The sequence below is a fragment of the Solanum pennellii genome, chromosome 8, assembly GCF_001406875.1.
Source record: "Solanum pennellii chromosome 8, SPENNV200".
NCBI lineage: Eukaryota > Viridiplantae > Streptophyta > Magnoliopsida > Solanales > Solanaceae > Solanum > Solanum pennellii.
In genome coordinates this window covers 56,896,211-56,903,007 of record NC_028644.1, presented here as the reverse complement: position 1 = coordinate 56,903,007, position 6,797 = coordinate 56,896,211, and positions in this window count along the sequence as shown.

The following is a 6,797-nucleotide window of genomic DNA, read 5'->3' as shown; positions in this document are numbered from 1 at the left end:
AAAATATAATTGATACAGGAAATTAAAATTATATTCTTATTAAAGAACTATTAAGCATAAACCCCAAAAGGAGGTGACAACCAAGAGGATGGGCAACTGGGTATGATTTACATAAAAAAATTTTTGAATTTCAACTTATTTATAAGTATTACAAATATGAGTCTGTTAGCATTTTCAGAATCAGATAAATACTCTAAAAAATACAATTGATACAGGAAATTAAAATTATATTCTTATTAAAGATCTATTAAGCATAAACCCCAAAAGGAGGTGACAACCAAGAGGATGGGCAACTGGGTTTTAATTTACATATTTTTTTTTAATTTCAACTTATTTATACATTAGTAATACTTAATAAACAACATGTACAAAAAAATAAAATTCATACAGGAAATTAAAATTATCAACTTATTAAAGATCTATTAAGTATAAACCCCAAAAGGAGGTGACAACCAAGATGATGGACAACTGGGTTTTGATTTACATAATTTTTTTTTTTGAAATTCAACTTATTTATACATTAATCATACTTAATAAACAACATGTAAAAAAAAATATTATTTACTGAATCAGATAAATAATCTAAAAATATTTTTTCTGATAACACAAAAATTCATTGCATGTGACAGAAAAAAATTAAAAAAAAATCAAAATACGTACCGGTGGCAGTGGAGGTCTGGATATGGCCATTGCAAGCTTTCTACCCCTCTTCTTGGGTGTCTTTGCATGTGCCTCTTTTTGTGTTTTATGATTCTTCGAACTTTGGTTATCCATTGTTAGAAAAAAATGGCGGACAGAGATGGCCAGACATATTAGACGAAGGCGTACGAACAGAGGCGGTCAGATTAGACAACGGCGTACGGACGGAGAGCACAACTTTGATTTTCAAAGGAGGACAGGTAGAGAAAAATGGCGGACAGCTTAGAGGAAGGCGGACAGGCGAAATCAAAGGCGGACGGACGGAGAAAATGGCGGACAACTTATAGGAAGGCTGACGGACGGAAGGAATCAAAGGGAGACTGACTGAGAAAAATGGCGGACAACTAAGAGGAAGATGAACAGTTTTGTAATTAATTAGGCGGACGGACGGAGAAAATGGCGGACAACTTAGAGGAAGGCGGACGGACGGAATGAATCAAAGGGAGACTGACTGAGAAAAATGGCGGACAACTAAGAGGAAGATGAGCAGTCTAGTAATTAATTAGTGGGAGTGGTGAAAAAGGTTTCTTTATTTTGGGAAAATAAAGAGTAAAATAAGGGATAATATTTAATTGGTTAGTATTAATTATGGGAGTCGTGTATGGGTATTTTATTTGGGGAAAATAAAGAGTATAATTAGGGGTAAGGTTTGTATTAATTAGGATTCTAATTTATTTATGTATCTGTTAGATTAAATTTATTAAAAAATAGGGATTTTAGTAATTTTTAAAAAAAGAAGGGAAATATGGAGAATATGTAAACTTAAGTTGTATATTCAGGTAATTATTCCTTAAATAAATTATGGCATTGACCATTAACCACCAACTAAATAAATAAATTATTTTATATATATCCATCAATTAACTAACCGTAGTTAAATAAATAGTTTAAAATTTTCAAATCAACTTTACCAATTGATCAAAAGTAACTCGAGACAACTATCCGGAGGGGTAAAAATACTAATTTTACAAAAGTTTACGAAAATGACCTTTCGGGTCATTACACTTATATGTTTTATGAAAAAATTGATCTAAGACTTAACTTTTGCTTAACTATTATTATAAGAGGAACTTTCACATACAGCCACTCAAAAATAATTTATTTACGCTTTATAGTTATAATTTGCTAATTACAGTTTGTAGTTACATGTTATAGGGAGGAGAGTGGCAAGCAAGACTGATAGAGGGTGGAGAGAGGCGAGCAAGAGAGGGGTGCGAGTAAAAGATAGGTGAATTATGTATGTATATAGGCTAGATAATTGTATATTATACATATGTATTTGTATATATGACTAGTGAGACTGGAAAGGAAAGATAGATGTGAGCGAGATTGGGAGAGGAAGGAGAAAAACGAGTGAGAGAGGGCAGAGAGGGATAAAGGTGAATTGTATATATATATATATATATATATATATATATATATATATATATATATGTATGTATGTATATATATATGTATGTATGTATGTATATATATCATTTAGATAATTGTATATTACACATATGTATTTGTATGTATGACAAGCGAGATCGGGGGAGGGAAGAGAGGCGAGTAAGATTGGGAGAGGGAGGAGAGAGGAGAGCGAAGGAGGGCAATAACTTGTATGATTCAAATCTTGTTTGTATAATTCGCGGTATGTTTGTATAATTCGCGTGTTTTTGTATAATTGAGTAACATAAAGTCTGAAATTATACAAATATGATAAACTCGAAATAATGAATTGTTACAAACATAAACATATGAACTTTAAGCAGTTATACAGAATATATTATATAAATTATATTATATAATTCAAAAACTACACGTGTATACAAACTTTAAAATGTTATACATAAAAATATTGAATATATGTGGTGACAAAACTGAAAAACCAATGGAAATGATTGTCATATACAAATAAAAATCATCGTATACAAATACAAATCAAACGAAAAAATTTTAGTTGCGAATTATACAAATATGACAAATTATACAAACATGACTAATTACACAAACTCGAAGTCAGCCCACGTAATTAATGAATAATTTAGCTGTGAATGGCAATTATAGCAAACTATAACTATGACGAGTAACTAGGTAGTATAAGTTTGCTCAACCGGGTAATATTCCCTTTTTATAATTTGTATTTTTCTACTCAATAAATGAGCGAAAATTGAATTATATGTTGATGAAAGTGATAATGATGTCATCATAATTTCAGAACTTGGATCGTGAATAGAAAATCACTATCTTCGGTGAACTTTTAGTTTTTTGTTTGTATGGAGTCATATATAGTTATAAATAGTTGTATGTAAATTTACTTTAGTATATAACACTACATTTTCATAGAATACAAGTATGATACGATGAAATATAATGACATACAAGTATATATATTATATGTATCTTCAATGATAAATGATTCTTTGTTATATATATGTATAATATTTAGCGTCATGACCTTTTTCTTTTTTGTATGTGACTTCTCTGTATTTTGATTTATGAAAAAGATAATATAATCTATTGAATGAGTACATACAACATGTTGTGATTGTATGCCTTGATAAATTGAAATTAAGTGAATTCATACAACCTATAATAGTTGATACCAATTGAATAATAGCTATAAATAAATACAAGTAAAATAAGAGCTAATGAATATGTGATACAAGCTGGTAACGATTAATATAGTAAAGTCAATGAATACAAGTGATATTAGTAAAATTGATAGAATAAAGTGGATTAATACAACTGAAATTAGAGTGAATAAGTACAAGGATACAAACTACTAAAAATTAATACAATAGAGTGAATAAATACAACAGAAAATAGATCAAACGATGTACATTGATAACAATTGATAATTAGAGGAATGGGTACTACTTATTCAAGATAATAACAATTGAGACTATATTTGTGGATACAATCTACTGAGAAAACAAATACATGCTATTAGTAAATAGTTACAATTACTAAATTGAAATAATAACTATAAATGATAAATAAACTATAACTACTAATGATAATACTGCTCCAAATTATAATTGTTATGATTAAATTAGAGAAAGTTTTGTATATTATATGGAGAAATTACCATACACAACAATAATTTCAATAGTTGCATAATGTATTATTAGTTTAATGTATGATTCAATATATCTCATTTGCTAAAAAGTTATGTTTGAGAAACAACCTTGATTAAACATGTTTTAGCAACAATTCTCTCTCTCTCTCCCTCTCTCTCGTGCCTCTTCATTTTTATATTCGTGTTTCACAATTTTATTTTTAAGTTCATACATGTATATGATATAGATCACTACAATAAAAATGATCATTAGCGGCATTTAATTCTTAATTGCCGCTAAATATGTATTTTTAGCGGCAAATGTCACTCTTTGTATATGTCCCTAAAGCCTTTAGCGACATTGGTTCTAATGGCATTTAACTAATGCCGGTAAAGACTTTAGCACTCTTTATTAGTGTCAATATTTAATGCCGCTAAAAGTTATTTTTGTTATAGTGGATGTACGTTAGTGTATCACTATTTTATACCCTTCTATATCAATGTTCATTTTTGAAATATTCATAACATACACTTCTCATTTTTAGTATCATACATATAGTAGATACACATGTAAATTTATATATTTATTTTTGATTGATGATTGGTAATCTGTATATATGCGTTTAGTTAATAATTGATACGTCTATGTATCTATATTTTTGTCTCAAAGCTAATATGTTAACAACTCAACTTCAAATAGGAATATCTCACTCATATGAATTCAAAATCGTGCAAACTCGGCGGCGTTAGAAAGATTATTTCAAGATCTTTCTTACGATATCTGGAAACACACCTAACTCATCCTGAGCTAGGAGTTATAGTCTTTTAAAGTTGATCAAAAACTCAGCTTAACAAATTTTTCAGATTTTTATATTCTTTCCAAAAATTACTATTTTCAATTTTTAACTTCTTTCTAGTTCTTTCAATTAGCGAGATGTTACAATATCTCCCCCTTGAAAATATTCGTCCTCGAATGAGATTTCCCTTAGTAGGCTAAGGGTGTAACATCTAAAATTCAGCTGAACACCCAACAAACAATGCAAATACAACATGCCAACTTATACATTTAAAAGTACGAAGGAGATAATTAGTACCTTGGTCTGAAATTTCTCCGATTTCAAAGAGATGTGAATATCTCTTCTTCATATATTCCTGAGCTTCTCAAGTATCTTCCTCAAAAAATTGCTTTCTCCAAAGAACTTTGACTGATGCTACTTCCTTAGTCCTCAACTTGCGAACTCCGCGATCTAAAATACAAATTGGAATCTCCTAATAAGATAAGTTATCCTTTATCCCAATTTCTTCAATAGGTATGATAAGTGAAGGTTCTCCCATGTACTTCTTCAACATGGAAATATGAAACACCAGATAGTTCGCTACTAACTCTTGTGGTAGCTCCAACTCTTCACTATATCAAAAATGAGCTTTAGCGGCAATTAATTAGCAATTACTGATAAAAACTGAATCCAATTACACAATCAGAATTGAATTATAGAAGAAGAATGAATCTGAATTTCATATCAATCACACTTACAATACATTGTATTACTCTATACATATATATACATGTACTAAGTGGCTTATTTACAAGAAAACCATCTTCTAGAATCTTCTCAATATCCTAACTAACTATCATATCAACTTAACTAACTATCAACTAACTATCACATGTAAACTAATCAAGTTAATTATTTACAATCTCTTTGTTATAATCTCTAATAGCCCCCTTCAAGCTAGAAGATATGAAGATGTTCTTCATTCCTAGCTTGGAAATAAGATGAAAATGTTGATGTTTGCTTAGACCTTTAGTTAGAATATCAGCTGGCTGTTCAGATGAGCATAAGTAGTGTAAGACCACAAGACCTTTTGACACCTTTTCTCTAATAAAATGATAGTCAATGTCGATATGTTTTGTTCTCTCATGGAACACTGGATTAGCAGCAATCTGAATAGCTGCTTTGCTATCACAATGCATTGGAACAAGTAACACCAATGGTACATCCAGTGTTTTGAACAAACCAATAATCCAGGTAATCTCTGCAACAGTGCAGGCCAGACTCCTATACTCTGCTTCAGTAGAGCTTCTGGAAATAGTAGACTGCTTCTTAGATTTCCATGATATTGGAGAATCTCCATACTTGATTAGGTAACCAGTAATTGATCTTCTAGAATTAACACATGATCCCCAATCAGCATCACAATATGCCTGAAGAGACTCTGTGGATTGTGTTGTCAATAATATCCCAAATCCTGGTGACTGCTTAACATATTTCACTACTCTGATGGCAGCATTCATATGAGAAACTTTAGGAGCCTGCATGAATTGGCTGAGACTTTGAACTGCATAAGATATATCTGTCCTGGTGAGAGTAAGATATAGTAATCTCCCAACTAATCTCTGATATTCACCAGGATGTAATAAAAGTGAATCAAATTCATCTCCGACTAAATCATTAAACTCAGGTGTAGTAAGTTTCAGATTTAATTCTGCAGGTGTAGACATAGGTTTAGAACTCCCTAACCCCAAATCCGAAATCAATTCTAATGCATATTTCCTTTGGTGCATCAATATTCCTTCTGAATTTCTGGCAAATTCAATACCTAGAAAAAATCTAAGATCTCCTAGATCTTTTATTCTAAAATGATCCTTTAGAACCTGCTTGGTATCTTCTATCATTTGACAACTGCTTCCTGTCACAAGCAGGTCATCCACGTATATAAGAACAACTATAATGTCATCTCCAACTTTCATGGTCATGAGGGAATAATCAAGATGACTTTGTCGGAAACCTGCTTCAATCAAGGCATTCGTCAGCTTAACATTCCATTGTCTTGAGGCTTGCTTAAGCCCATAAAGTGACTTAATCAGTTTGCATGCCAAACCTTGACCTTTCCTTTTCTCATCAGATTGAAATCCCTGAGGTAATTGCATATATACTTCTTCCATCAGATCTCCTTGTAGAAAAGCATTATAAACATTCATTTGTTGAACATTCCATCCTTTTGCTGCTGCTACAGATAACACTGTTCTCACTGTCACCATTTTAACAACAGG